General features: G+C 37.2%; 1 protein-coding gene across 10 annotated transcripts in view; it reads left to right on the top strand.

Annotated features, from left to right (window-relative positions):
- The window catches only part of RIMKLB (ribosomal modification protein rimK like family member B), a 171,211-nt gene extending 164,200 nt beyond the window's left edge, over positions 1-7,011 (top strand). For 9 of the 10 annotated variants that reach the window (XM_072799163.1, XM_072799162.1, XM_072799161.1 and 6 more), the window contains 3 exons: positions 1,645-1,722; positions 2,171-2,332; positions 6,078-7,011. The gene's annotated coding sequence lies outside the window, so the exon portion shown is untranslated. The remainder of the gene's footprint in view (positions 1-1,644; positions 1,723-2,170; positions 2,333-6,077) is intronic. The other variant, XM_072799157.1, reaches the window with a different exon arrangement.
- The last annotated feature ends 7,599 nt before the right edge of the window (positions 7,012-14,610 follow it).

The following is a 14,610-nucleotide window of genomic DNA, read 5'->3' as shown; positions in this document are numbered from 1 at the left end:
ATTATAAAAGTGAAAAGGAATGATGAGACAAAGATAATAGAAAGCATTTCAGTTATTTTAGGAACAGTATGATTTCAGAACTAATCATTTTAGCATTTCTAAGATACTAGATCTAACAGAAAAGTACGAGGTTATCATAATGGTTTAAGCATTAAAAAATTACAGGTTTGAACAGATTGGAGGGCATTTCTGAAGCACAAATCAGTAAGCACGTTAACCAAGGCTATAAAATATAAAAGTCAGTGGCAGGAATGAGGAATACAACTTGTCCATTGTAATAGCCTTTCCATTAGTTAGTTAATGTAGTATCCTCTGCTCTATTCTAGTCCACCTGCCCTTTCCTCCTCTCTTCTGTCTTTCCTAAAGTTTTAGTTCTAATATGACTTATCAATGGGAAGATATCCTTTTTCTGCTAGGTAGAATTTTAGTGACAGTGGTCAGGACCACTTCAAGATATACTTCTGCATAATTTTATTCGTTGGCTTTAGATGTCCTCTCCAAAGTGGCTTTAAGTTCACTAGTTAGCTAATAGGATATCCTTGTTTGTAATGCATTTTATAGCTGAAGGCATAACATAATTCTTTAACCTTTCTTGTGCTTCAGTTCACTTGTTTAAGATGGGGCCAGTCTTTCCCCTAAACATCTTAAGACAAAAATATTTATGTGTTGAGCTAAAATTTACTAACAGAGGAATCCCAACTGCCTCCTGCAGGAATTTATAACTTATACTAAAAAAGACTTGAACCAGAGAAACTTGTCCTCTTGCTAAGAGTGACCAGCATTAGCATGTGTGGACTATGCGATTGCATGGGACATGGAGGATTTAACAGTCTCCATTCTGCTGTCCCCATGAAGATTACTGACTTGTTAAGAATGACCTTGCTTTCAGATTTCACCATATTCAAACTTACTAGCTGGGCCTTATATAGCATATATACCTGGCTGCAATTGTTGGGTTTGGGAACATGAGGGGTGGGGTGAATTGTTGTTGTTTTAGGTTTCAGTCAGACAGACATCACTGTGCCCCAGTTCCCAGAAGCACAGCAGGCCTCTAGAAGCATCCGTGGGAACGGCGCAGTCCTGACATCACCAACTCTCCTGCTCAGGCTCATCCCATATACAGAGGTCAAAGGGTGGGGTTTGAGATCGGGGGAAGGAATGAGAAAGTAGAAACAATGTCACTGCAGTGCCACTGTTGACTAGCCTTTGGTGCTTATGTCAGTGTTTGTTTTATTTTTTATGTTGGCAAAATACGTATTTTGGGGTAAAGTTAATGGGAGGGTGGAACAAAAACAAGCCATTACTATCATTACTAGTTCATTATTGGATACTATTCTTTAGAAACTACTATGGAATAAACTTGAAACTTAAGACCTTCAATGACAAAGAGAATGGGAATAGAAATGAATCTCAGGACTTTAACAAACAGAAAACATTTATGTTAGTTTCCAGTTCTACAACTGCTATTACATTTGTGCCTCTGTCTCCCTTTTTCACCCTAATTTTTTTGTGTATGTATATAGTTTGAGGAAATGTGCATTTGTGATCAGTCCTTTTAAAAGGACTTAATGACTTTATTACTCTTGCGAAAGATATACCCAATGCTTATATGGGCATACAAATGCTACCCTATTTTAAATGTAGGTGGCGTATGTGTTCGTGTTTTAATGTATTCAGAGCCATTGGGCAATAAGCAGTCCAGAACATTGAAAACTCATGCAGGTAAAGCATCTAACACCTTTAGTTTCTAGATTTACTTTTAAAAACTCCTTTATTGCTGCATCTTCCACAATTCTTTAATAGTCTCTGAACTTAAAATTTGCAGGAGTTGTGGACTACCTCATTAAAATTTTAAGTTGCACACTTATAAGATTGTAGGGATAGGTGAAAAAGGAAAGTGTAACAAAAGAAATGGCTCCCTGCGATGGCAACTGCTGAGTGTCTAAATCTTTCCAGTTAAAAAAGGAAATTGCCAGCTTAGCATGAATATTGATCATACATTGTTTGGTTTTCTGTGATTGGGATTTTTGTTGTTTTGACTTTGGCGGGGAGGTCTTGGAAAATCAGTGAGAAAGCTCATACACATGTGAAAGTATGAAATGTTTTAGGAATTTTTCCATTTAATCTGAATAATAAGCAAGAACTTTTTCTATATACCCTTCTGCTGCAGCAGAGAGATAAACTGGTAGGTGGCAGCAGAAGAAGGAATTCTTCAGATTGATGGCTACTGAAAGGATCTACATAGGAGAAGAGATAGAGCATAACATATCAAGTCAAGCAAAGGGGGCATAAAGTGGAAACAGGACTAAAATTTTTGGATTTTGACTAAATGGTAAGTTATTTTCAACTAAGAGTCTGTTATCAGTCTGATAGTGGTGTTATATGCCATTGTGATATTAAATCACAAATGGTTCTGTAAGTTCTTGCATTAGGATGAATTTAGCCTAACTAGGGTACTATCATTTTTTAATTTGGAAAAAAAAAATCAATATGTAAAATTAGGGATCTTTCCCCAGTATGTTGATATATATGAACCTTTTTCCAGCTTTATTGAGATACAATTTATAATTATAAGATATTTAAAGTGTACAATATGATTTGATAGGTGTATACATTATAAAAGAATCCCCCCACACAAGCTATTCTGTAACATCCAATATGTGAATCTCAATGATGACAAAAATTATGCTTCTCATAGTAAATCTGAGTTTTAAAAATCTGCAAGATAAATGAAATATACATTGTCTAACTATTTGGAAGAAATAAAAGTCTGTGTCCGTTTCATTGGCAGCACTGGGGGGATAGCAACAAAAAAGTAGGTAATTGGGAAAACTTATGGGGTGAAAATGATTTTTTTTTCTTCAACTGTCTCTTACCTAGTCCTTTTTCTTGTCATTGTGTCTGCCCATCAGTTCCATTCTGTTCACTTCTCTTTGTTGCTTATCTGTCTCTGCTCACTTTCTTCCATTTTCTTTAGTTGTGTTTTTGTCTCTCTTCCTCACCTTGGTCTCTTTGTATGCCTCTCAGTTCATTACCTCAGAAATTAACTTTTCCAGTGTTGCCATTTTTCACCTCTGCCTTCCATTTTTACTGTGTGCGTCTCTCCCCCACACACTTTTTTTTTGGTCTCCCCCTTTTCATTTGCATTCTCTTTATCTGTAACTGCCAGGGTAAACCGTTTCATTTTCTTTGCATCAACAACTGCCTTAAGACATTTTAATCAGAGTATCAACATTTTGATTATCTATTTTAGAATTTGGTGAGAAAAATAAAAAATAAAAAAAATAAAACAGAATTTGGTGAGGCTGAATAGAAGAAATTGTTTTTTTTTTAAGTCCCTGAAGTTAAGATTAAATTTCAGAATTGTAATTAATTAATTAATTTGTTTATTTAAAGATTTTATTTATTTATGAGAGAGAGAGAGAGGCACAGGCACAGGCAGAGGGAGAAGCAGGCTCCATGCAGGGAGCCCGATGTGGGACTTGATCCCTGGACTCCAGGATCACGCCCTAGGCCAAAGGCAGGCGCTAAACCGCTGAGCCACCCAGGCTGCCCTCATCTAGACTTTTAACTTCAAATTGATTCAGTCAGATATCACTGCCCCAGTTCCCAGAAGCACAGCAGGCCTCTAGGAGCATCCGTGATTTTTAAAGTTTCTTTTTTTTATTTTTATTTTTTAAGATTTTATTTATTTATTCATGAGAGACAGAGAGAGAGAGAGAGATAGGCAGAGAGAGAGAGAGAGAGGCAGAGACACAGGCAGAGGGAGAAGCAGGCTCCACACAGAAGCCCGGCATGGGACTCCATCCCAGGACTCCAGGATCATGATGCTCTGGGCCAAAGGCAGGCACTAAGCCACTGAGCCACCCAGGGATTCCCTTTTTTTTTTTTTATTTTTAAAGTTTCTAATGAAATCAGAAAATGAGCAGAGCAGTTATTATTTTATAGATTTTTACTAGAGAAAATAAAATTTTTATTGAGCTATTTGGCATATACTCTAAGCTTTAGATGTACAACACAATGATTTATTATTTATAGACATTGGGAAATTATCACTATAGTAAGTTTAGGTAGTATGCATCATTATACATAATTAGAAAATTTTTTTTTCTTATAATGAGGACTTTAAAGGATCTACTCTTACTAACTTTTAAATAGTACGGGATCCCTGGGTGGCGCAGCGGTTTAGCGCCTGCCTTTGGCCCAGGGCGCGATCCTGGAGACCCGGGATCGAATCCCACGTCAGGCTCCCAGTGCATGGAGCCTGCTTCTCCCTCTGCCTATGTCTCTGCCTCTCTCTCTCTCTCTGTGTGACTATCACAAAAAAAATAAAATTAAATAAATAAATAAATAAATAAATAAGCAGTACAGCATTATGACAGGTATTTTATAACTGGAGAGAAAGTAAACTTTTAGTCTTTCAGATAAAAGTAAGCTAATAATAAGTCTTTTCTAGAATACACGTGAACATTTTAGAACTGTTAATTAGCTTCCTTAAAGTAGCACACAAGAAATTGTTTTCAAATTTTTTTTATAGGTCAGGTTGTTTTTTATTGTTGTTGTTGTTTTAAGATTTTATTTATTTATTTATTCATTCATGAGAGACAGAGAGAGAGAGAGAGGCAGAGACCCAGGCAGAGGGAGAAGCAGGCTTCATGCAAGGAGCCCGATGTGGGACTCAGTCCTGGATCCTGGGATCACGCCCTGAGCCAAAGGCAGACATTCAACTGCTGAGCCACCCAGGCATCCCTGCTTTCAAATTTTATAGAAATTAAAAACAGGATATCCAGAGGACAAATTAGTATTTAAAGAAAAGGAATGCTGATTCCTATTAATATATGTAGTAACAGATTGAACTACCAGCATACAGGTGCCCTCCATAGAAGTTTAGAATTTTTAAGCTGGAAAACTTAGAGGCTATATATAATAACCTTGAATATGCTAGTAAGGAAACTAAGGTTCAGAGAAGTTAGTAACTTTCCCAAGATTATAGAACCAGAGCACGGACCTGTCTCCTACATGCTAATAGAGTGCTCATTGCATTATATATCACATATCTTTGAAAATATATTGTAGGAACTGAAGAAATGGAATGCTCTGTAATAAGAGCTGTGATATACCAGTAAGAAGTTAGCAATGGTTATCTAATATAGGGTGGGGAGTCTATTCAAATAAAGGATATTAAGGCAAGCTGTGGGTGACTATTTTAGATGACTTATATGTAAAATTAAAGAGTACATCATTTACAGGGTTTGGTAAATGAAAAGGTGTCCTGTGTTAAGACACAAGAGGCCTTCAGGCTCTTTGCAATTTCTAGTTAAGGGAGAAGAGGATTGGATTCCTTAGATCTAGTATATCATGGATGAATAGTAACATGAAGCGATCTTTTCTAACAGTTTTGTCTTTATCACAAATTCTGGTTCGTTTATAAATGTCAGTGCTTTAGAACTGAAGGAAGATGACCAACTTGAATTTTTATCTGAAGCAAAATTTATTGTTTATTGTGTATCTTACTGAAAAGGTAACCTAGGGATGCCTGGCTGGTTCTGTCTGTAGAGCATGTGACTCCTGATCTTAGGGTTGTGAGTTCAAGCCATACATTGGACATAGAGCCTACTTAAAATAAAAATTAAGAAAAAAATGTAACCTAGGGTAATAGAGTAAGAACATAACATCTAAATATAATTTTGTTTGTTTAGGCATTTTGGTATAATTTATGTTTTATTTTATGTTTTGTGTGATATTCTGCAAGGATTATTTTTGCCTTAAGGTTTTCCTCTTAGTACAGTTATTTCTAACTAAAATCACAGTTGTCTATACTAATATTGCAGATGCATATTTATATGTCAAAATAACAGACTATACCTTAGTATACTTTGTATACCTTTTGCAGCTGAGATCCCAAAGGTAAAGCGTGATAATCACAAACTAGTTGTAAATTTTTTTGATAATCTAGACAGTTGTAATATTTTATTGTCACATTTGTTTTCAATATTTTCTTTTTCTTTTTTCTCATCTTAATTATAAAGACTGTTTAAATCTGATTTAAGTGAGCTGTGTGTGTTTTTCCCCTCTAGGTTCTTTTGAAGTAACCAGTGATCGTTTTTGCTTATTACTTCATTCACAGAATGGACGAAGATAGATTTGACTGTATGTCTTTTGAAATGGAGGATAGAAATACCCAGAACAAGGAAGCAGTAGCTCTAACCTGTTTGATTCAATGTGTTTCCTAAAATAAAAATACCAGAACTGGGAATTAAATAGTATGGAGTATGATTTGTTCCTTTGGCAGTTATTCCTGCCCACTCCATCATATATGAATTCACTTTAGACTGTATGGCTAGACTTGAACTCTAGTTCCACATGTATCATTCTCTTTATTCTTTTCTTTTCTCCACTATGTGAACTCCTTTGGTTCTTGACATACTAATTTTTCTATAATATATATTCTGAAATGATTACTTCTCCTCTTAGAACATAGGCCCTAAAATACGTATAATTTTACATGTAAATATGTATTACATGGATTTACCCCTGCCTCTCTCCATCCCATTTTATCTGTCCATGCTGAGTAACTGTTTCTGTGTTTTTTAATTTCTGAAGAAATGCAGCCTTTTTTCTGTTTCACTCTGACAGGGCTCTGGCATATGCTTATCACAGCATCACTCATTATATTTTAATCTTCTTGTGACTAGAGGCCATATCTGACCCACTATATTTGAACTATAGAAGATCTGATACATACATGTGTATACAGAGGCAATCCTAGTACTTAGGACAAAAAATACTGATATTCTTTGTAGTCAGATATTGATACAAATCCTAATTCCATTATTTACTGGTTACATGGACTTTGGACGAATCACCCTCTTCAAACCACAAGGGAGTATTTGTAAAAATTGGAAATGAATGTACCTACATTACTAGATTCATGTGTAAGTACAGTTTTGCTATAACACATGTGTAGTGCTTAGCACATGTTTGAATAATAAATGCTGATCTTTAATTCTATCAATTTTGGGTATGGATATCTTTTTCAAGAGCTACTGAATCTTTTCATTTGGAGTCCATAAGATTTTCTTTCTTTATTACTTTTTGGTTTTCCTATTTAAGTTCCTTTCATAAGATTTCATGGTTGGAACATTGTGTATGCATATGTATGTGCATGTACACATTTCTGGCATTTCTCCTAATCTAGACTGATTGTTCATTATCTCCACACCTCATTGACTGAGGAATTTTATATAAGAAACCTTTTATCTTCTCTATTTTCTCCAGTTTTTCCCTGTCAGCTCAGAACAAAAATACTTTTTCTTATAAATCAGCAGAACAAAACAAGTGAGGAATATGCATACCATGCACCATAAGGAATAATTTAGGATAATATGACTTGTTTTCCTAAAAATAATTTGAAATGACTTAAAACAGAGATGTACTAAAACAAATGGAGAAGCCATAATAAAGGGCAAAAATACGGTGAAACAAGGGTTAACATCATGCAAATGCATACTATCAGGTCTTATACATTTGCTTAGAGGTGGAACAAAATTGGCAAAGAGTGGAATAAGATAATTACAGGGGCACCTCAATGGCTCAGTTGGTTGGTCGGCTGACTCTTGATTTCTTCGGCTCAAATCAGACTGCTTGATTTGAATCCTGACCCTGCTACTTAGGAGCTGTGACATTTTGGACAAGTTACTTAACCTTTCTGTGCCTTAGTTTCCTCATTAGTTTTTTGTTTTTGTTTTTAATAATCTATTTATTCATGAGAGACACAGAGAGGCAGAGACATAGGCAGAGGGAGAAGTGGGGCTCAATCCCAGGACCCTGGGATTACAACCTGAGCCAAAGGTAGATGCTCAACCATTGAACCACCCAGGTGCTCCAACAAATACAGTCTTTAAAAACTAAAAGTTTATTATTTAAAGCATCTATGCTAGTGTCACTTTGGATCCTCCAACAGGCAGACACTAAGATGGAGTTAAATTTGCTGAAGGTGTTTTGAAGACGATGTAAGTGAAGGTTATTAAGAGAGAGGGAACAGTATATGACACCTATGACAGAAGAGAAAAATATTGAATGGAAAAAGCATCAGACCTAAGCTGCTCTGAGAAAGCCTCTGCCAAGCTGATAGAATGTTAGACCAGATTACCCATTATGGCAGTTCTGTATTGGGCAGAACTGGCCTGGCTAGTATGTTAGGAGTAGCCTTAGAAGAAATCATGGCCTCCATACAAATGCTGTGACAGATCAGGAGTTGAAGCTGGAGGCTGCTTGCATCAAGTTTTCTTTTTTCCCCAGCTTGACTAAGATATAATTGAAATGTAACATTGTATTAATTTAAAGTGTATAGCAATGATTTGCTATGTATATATACCGCAAAATTATTACAGTGAGTTTAGTTAACATCCATTACCACAGTTATAAATGTTTTTTCTTATTATGAGACTTTTAAAGATCTACTTTCTTAGGAACTTTAAAATACTTGACATAGCATTCTTACCTGTGGTCCACATGCTGTATATTATACCACCCAGATCTCTTATAACGGGAGGTTTGTACCTTTTGGCCACCTATACTTATTATCCTGGTCCTTTCTGCAAATCCACCTCTGACAAATCTGATCTTTTTTTCATATGAGTTTTTGTTTTTTAGATTCCACATATGAGCTCATTACAATATTTGTCTTTTTCTGTCAGACTTTATTTCACTTGGCATAATGCCTCCAAGTTCCATCCATGTTGTCACAGATGGCAAGACTTCCTTTTTTATAGCTGAATAATACCCCATTGCATCTAGTTTGCATCTAGATACATTATTTTTATCCAGTCATTCATTGATGGACACTTTAAGTTGTTTCCATACCATGGCTATTGGCTATTGTAAAGCTTAGTGAACATGGGGTTGCAGATACTGGATCACATAGTACTATTTTTACTCTTTTGAGGGGTCTCCATAATGTTTTTCATGGTGGCTGTCCCAATTTACATTCCTACCAGCAGTGTACAAGATTTTCCTTTACTCCACATCCTTGCCAGCATATTTCTTTTTTTTTTTCTTCTCTCTTGTCTTTTTGATAATAGCCATTCTAATAGGTGTGAAGTGATAGCTCATTGTGGTTTTGATTTGCATTTTTCTGATTTGTGATGTTGCTTTTTCATGTGCCTATTGGCCACTTATATCTCCTATTTGGAAAAATTTCTATTCAGGTCCTCCATTTTTATTAACTATTTTCAGATATATAATTTGCACATATTTTCTACCATTCCATAGATGGCCTCTTCATGGTTTCCTTCACTCTGTAAAAGCTTTTTAGTTTGATGTAGTCCTTTTGGTTTTGTTTGCCTTTGCTTTTGGTGTCAATCCAAAAAAACTATTGCCAAGGTCATTGACAAGGAACTTACCCTCTGTTTTCTTCTAGGAATTTTATGGTTTAAACCCTAATGTTCAAGTCTTTGATTTATTTTTTGTCTTTCACTTATTTTGAGTTAATTCTTATATATGTCTTATGGTAAGGTTCATTTTCATTCTTTTTGCATGTGGCTGTCCAGTTTTCTAACACCGTTTATATTATAGTATCCTTTACTCATTGTATATTGTTGGCTACATTTTTAATTAATTGGGCATATAGGTGTGGGTTTATTTCTAGGCTCGTATTCTGTTCAGTTGATTTATGTGTCTATTTGTATGTCAATGTCATACTGTATTATTATAGCTTTGTTATATAGTTTGAAATCAAAAAGTATGAGGTCTCTAGCTTTGTTCTTTGCATCAGGTTTTTTTTTTACACTACATTTTATTTTTTTTATAGATTTATTTTTTATTGATGTTCAATTTGCCAACATATAGAATAACACCCAGTGCTCATCCCATCAAGTGCCCCCCCCTCAGTGCCCGTCACCCAGTCACCCCCGCCCCCCACCCACCTCCCCTTCCACCACCCCTAGTTCATTTCCCAGAGTTAGGAGTCTCATGTTCTGCATCAGGTTTTTTTTAAGGGATTTGAGAGCACACCTCTGTGGCAACTCCATTTCACCCCTTACGCTGCACAGATTTGTTCCACATACTTTTGGGGAGCAGCTCCTTTATAGTTCCATGAATCCCTTACATAAAAGCTGTATCCTATCTTCTCTCACCACTGACACACATCATGCTATAGATCTGGTGGATCATATGGCCCAAGTTGCAGGGTTGCTTGCACCCCAGCCTGAGTCTTCTACAGATCCCTTTTCTGATCCAGGTCCTACTCAAACTTATTAACCTTTTATGTCCTCCAGTTTGTGGGTTGGAATGCTGTTTCTAGGTGGAATGTGTTAACTCCATAATCCAGAGAGAGCCACCAGGTATTGTGCTTCCTGTCATGAAACAGGTGATGCAAGTGTAGCAAGGTTTAACTTTGTAGGGGTGTTCCAGCATGCCCTTTACCACTGGGTCTTCTAAAAACTTCATAAGAATAGTAGACCCTCAGATCTTATAAAGTTTACCTCCCACCCTTTGAAACATGTATCTCCACAAGGCCTTCAATGTGGTAAACTTTCGCTTTTCTTGTCTAATCAGCATGATGTCATTGATGTGATGTTCTGTGGAATGTCCATATGACCTGTAATGTAGATTAATTCATCAAAGGTGCAATGGTTAACATCCCTGGAGCAAAACTATGAATATTTTCTATTCTATGTAGGTACAAACTATTTTTGGTCCTCTTCTGTTCAAGATAGAATTTTTTTTTTTTTATTTACCAGATCAATGGCTGTATATTAGGCACCTGAGATCTAATAGCACTGCTGTGTGCAGTCATTGGCTAGGAGTAAGCGAAGAAGACAGTCGGCTTGAATGCTGAAGTGGATCCGAAAGAGGAACAGCTGGAGACTGGCCAGTCAACTACATTTTTCACAGCACTTTAGGAGAGATCTGATTGTTAAACCTCATTGGCTGTGGTAAACAGATGAGTCTCAAGAAGAAAGGAAACTGGAAAGATCCACCAGTATCCCCACCCCTCCTGATCTTACTCCCTGGAGGGAATTATTGTTAACATTTTCTTGCAAAAAAAAAAAAAAAAAGGCATGCATTTTTTCCCCCTTAAACCCAATGGGACCATGATATAAAGCGTCCCATAACTTCACAACAATACTTTAAGTATCTTGCAATACAAATAGGTATACTGCTACCTCAGTTTAAGCAGCTACATACAATTTTATTTGCTTTTGTCAATTTATTTCCATGTCTTAGTTACATGAAATATCCAGTATTTTTTTAAAAGATTTTATTTATTCACGAGAGACAGAAGCAGAGACACAGGCAGAGGGAGAAGTGGGCTCGCTGCAGGAACCCCCATGCAGGACTCAATACCCAGACCTGGGATCACGCCCTGAGCCTAAGGCAGATACTCAACTGCTGAGCCACCCAGGCATCCCTCCAGTTTTGTTTAAATGAAATTTCTCTTCTTAAAAATTTTTTTCTATTAAAAAATGTTTTTCTATTATATGCCACCAAACCAGTCTAATACAAGAAAAGAGAATGAGAAAAATAGAAAATAAACTTTGACAAAATTTCTTAGAATAACCAACTGAAAATTTTTTGAAAAGAAATTGAGCTTTGCATTTGTTTGCTGTAACAAAACAAAAACGGACTTAATTCTGTAATCCAGAAGGTTTATTATACTGACCTGAGTGGCACTAGGTCTAATGGAGGATAGCTGGACCATAACAGGGATGTAGTAGGATTAAAGAATTGCCAGGTCTAATTAACATCTAGGGACTATGCAGTGCCAGCAGGAATAGTGAAGCCATTTCTACCATTTCAATAAAATCAATTGAGTATTTAAACACACACTCAGGGGATATATTCAAAATCCATATTTGGCCTAATTAGGGTAGAGGATCATAAAGCAAAAAGAAAAGAAAAGCTGCCAATCCAATATTTCCAAAACAATTTTTATAGTCCTCAATTTTATTTTCATATATACTCCATCTCTAAATCTACAGGAAAAATCCATTTGAGTGAAAACATGACTAGACAGAAACAGTACAGGGGATCCCTGGGTGGCGCAGCGGTTTGGCGCCTGCCTTTGGCCCCGGGCGCGATCCTGGAGACCCGGGATCGAATCCCACGTCGGGCTCCCGGTGTATGGAGCCTGCTTCTCCCTCTGCCTGTGTCTCTGGCTCTGTCTCTCAGTCTTTCATGAATAAATAAAATAAATAAAATCTTTAAAAAAAAAAAAAAGAAACAGTACATATTTGTTGGGCAAGTAATAAACATTGTACATTCATTTTATAAGCAGAGGAATTAGCATAATTCTAGACCACTTTATGTGAAGCATCTGTGCCAAAGAGCCTGAAATAGTATATAGTAGGCCTAGTCTGGGTTAAAGAGGCCTGACTTGATATCATAAATGCATTATACATACCTAAGTGTAGATCTATACAGGTTTCCCAGTTCATGGAGTTTGCAATGAAGTCAACTAATAAGAATAATCAAGTTCATTACATGCCAATAGTATCTAATAACCCTAGCCTAATCATTTGACAAGTATCATGCATAGTGAGCAAAGAAGTTAGAAAAGACTCTAAATTTCACCTGCTCCACATACTAGTTTGTGGACAAATTAAACTTTTCTATGCAATTTTTTTATCTGCAAGAGATAATCAGTTTTCCTTTATTTGGAAGTAATCCTAATAACATTTGGTACATAATTGATATTAAAGAAATGGCTCTCCTAGAATTTCTCCCCTTTGCACTGAACAATCAACAAAGATACGGGATAATGTAGGTCTTCCGTGAGCCAGAATTCTGCTGGGATATGAAGAAAAGGAAATACCTGTAAACAATTAAAAACATTTACGTGGGGACACCTGGTGTGAGCATCTGCCTTCCGCTCAGGGCATGATCCTGGGTCCAGAGATCGGTTCTGCATTGGGCTCCCTGCCTGTCCCTCTGTCTATGGCTCTGCCTCTCTCTGTCTCATGAATAAACAAAATCTTAAGAAAACACATTTGCATAATAGCAAAACAAACAACAGAATGCAAGAATGTTTGCAAATCCCGTACCTGATAAGAAATTAATATCCAGAATATTTAGAGAAAACTCAGCAATAGGAAAAACAATCAAATTTAAAAACAGGCAGAAGGATCCCTGGGTGGCGCAGCGGTTTGGCCCCTGCCTTTGGCCCAGGGCGCGATCCTGGAGACCCGGGATCGAATCCCACATCGGGCTCCCGGTGCATGGAGCCTGCTTCTCCCTCTGCCTGTGTCTCTGCCTCTCTCTCTCTCTCTCTCTCTCTCTCTCTCTCTCTCTCTCTCGCTGTGACTATCATAAATTTAAAAACAAAACAAAACAAAAAAAACAGGCAGACATATCTCCAAAGATGTGCAAATGGCCAATAAGCACATGAAAAAGACGCCCAACATTAGTAATGAGCGAAGTAACCTAAGTAACATTAACGAAGTGCAAATCAGACTATGTGACATCATCTTAACTCTTAACCGGATAACTAATAACAAGTGTTGGCAAGATAGGTCAGCCCCTCCTGATTCACATAGTTTCCCACAACAATAAAAGGGAGTGGCAGTTTTCTTTCACAGAAGACAGGAGGTGAAGAAGGAAACGAAAATGGTTGAGGAATGTTAATATAGACTTGTCTTGGGGCTCCTGGGTCACCCAATTGGTAGAGCATCCAACTCTTGTTTTCAGCTCAGGTCATGATCTCAATTGTGAGATCAATCCCTGCAGGGGCTCCCCAATCAGTGGGGAATCTGCTTAAGAATCTTTCCCTCTGCCCTTCTACCCACACTCTCTAAATAAAATTTTCTTTAAAAGACAGTATCATCTTAATGGAGAAAAATAATAATTGAAAGATTAAGGCATAGATTTGGAGAAATTAAGTACTTTTTAATGATCACATACTAACAAACCCAAGATACAGAAACACGAGCCTTGGGCAGCCCTGGTGGTGCAGCGGTTTGGCGCCCCTTGCAGTCTGGGGTGTGATCCTGGAGACCCGGGATCGAGTCCCACATTGGGCTTCCTGCATGGAGTCTGCTTCTGTCTCTGCCTGTGTCTCTGCCTTTCTCTCTCTCTGAGTAAATAAATAAATCTTTAAAAAAAGAAAAACCACTAGCCTTTTGTTAACTCATAGTCACTACTATCAGAGTAGGGATTTCAAGGATTTTGGTCTGTTTTTTTTTTTTTAATTTTTTAAAATTTATTTATGATAGTCACAGAGAGAGAGAGAGAGAGGCAGAGACATAGGCAGAGGGAGAAGCAGGCTCCATGCACCGGGAGCCCGATGTGGGATTCGATCCCGGGTCTCCAGGATCGCGCCCTGGGCCAAAGGCAGGCGCTAAACCGCTGCACCACCCAGGGATCCCAATTTTGGTCTGTTTTATAATGACCTGGTAAAGGAAAATTAGTTGGAATAGTTCCGGATACTCAGGAAGTAAGAATGAAATATCTTCCACTAAGTATTGCAGTAGGCAAAATTCTAAAACAGCCCTCAAGATTCCCAACTCCCAGTGTACATGCCCTATATAGTTCCCTCTCCTTGAATGGAATCTTTGAATATGATGAGATATTCCTGTGATTAGGTTATCTTATATGGCACAGGTAAAGGGA

The sequence above is a fragment of the Canis lupus genome, chromosome 25 (genome assembly GCF_048164855.1).
Source record: "Canis lupus baileyi chromosome 25, mCanLup2.hap1, whole genome shotgun sequence".
In the NCBI taxonomy this organism is placed as follows: Eukaryota; Metazoa; Chordata; class Mammalia; order Carnivora; family Canidae; genus Canis; species Canis lupus.
The sequence above is the reverse complement of the archived record's forward strand: the minus strand, read 5'-3'. Positions and strand labels throughout refer to the sequence as shown.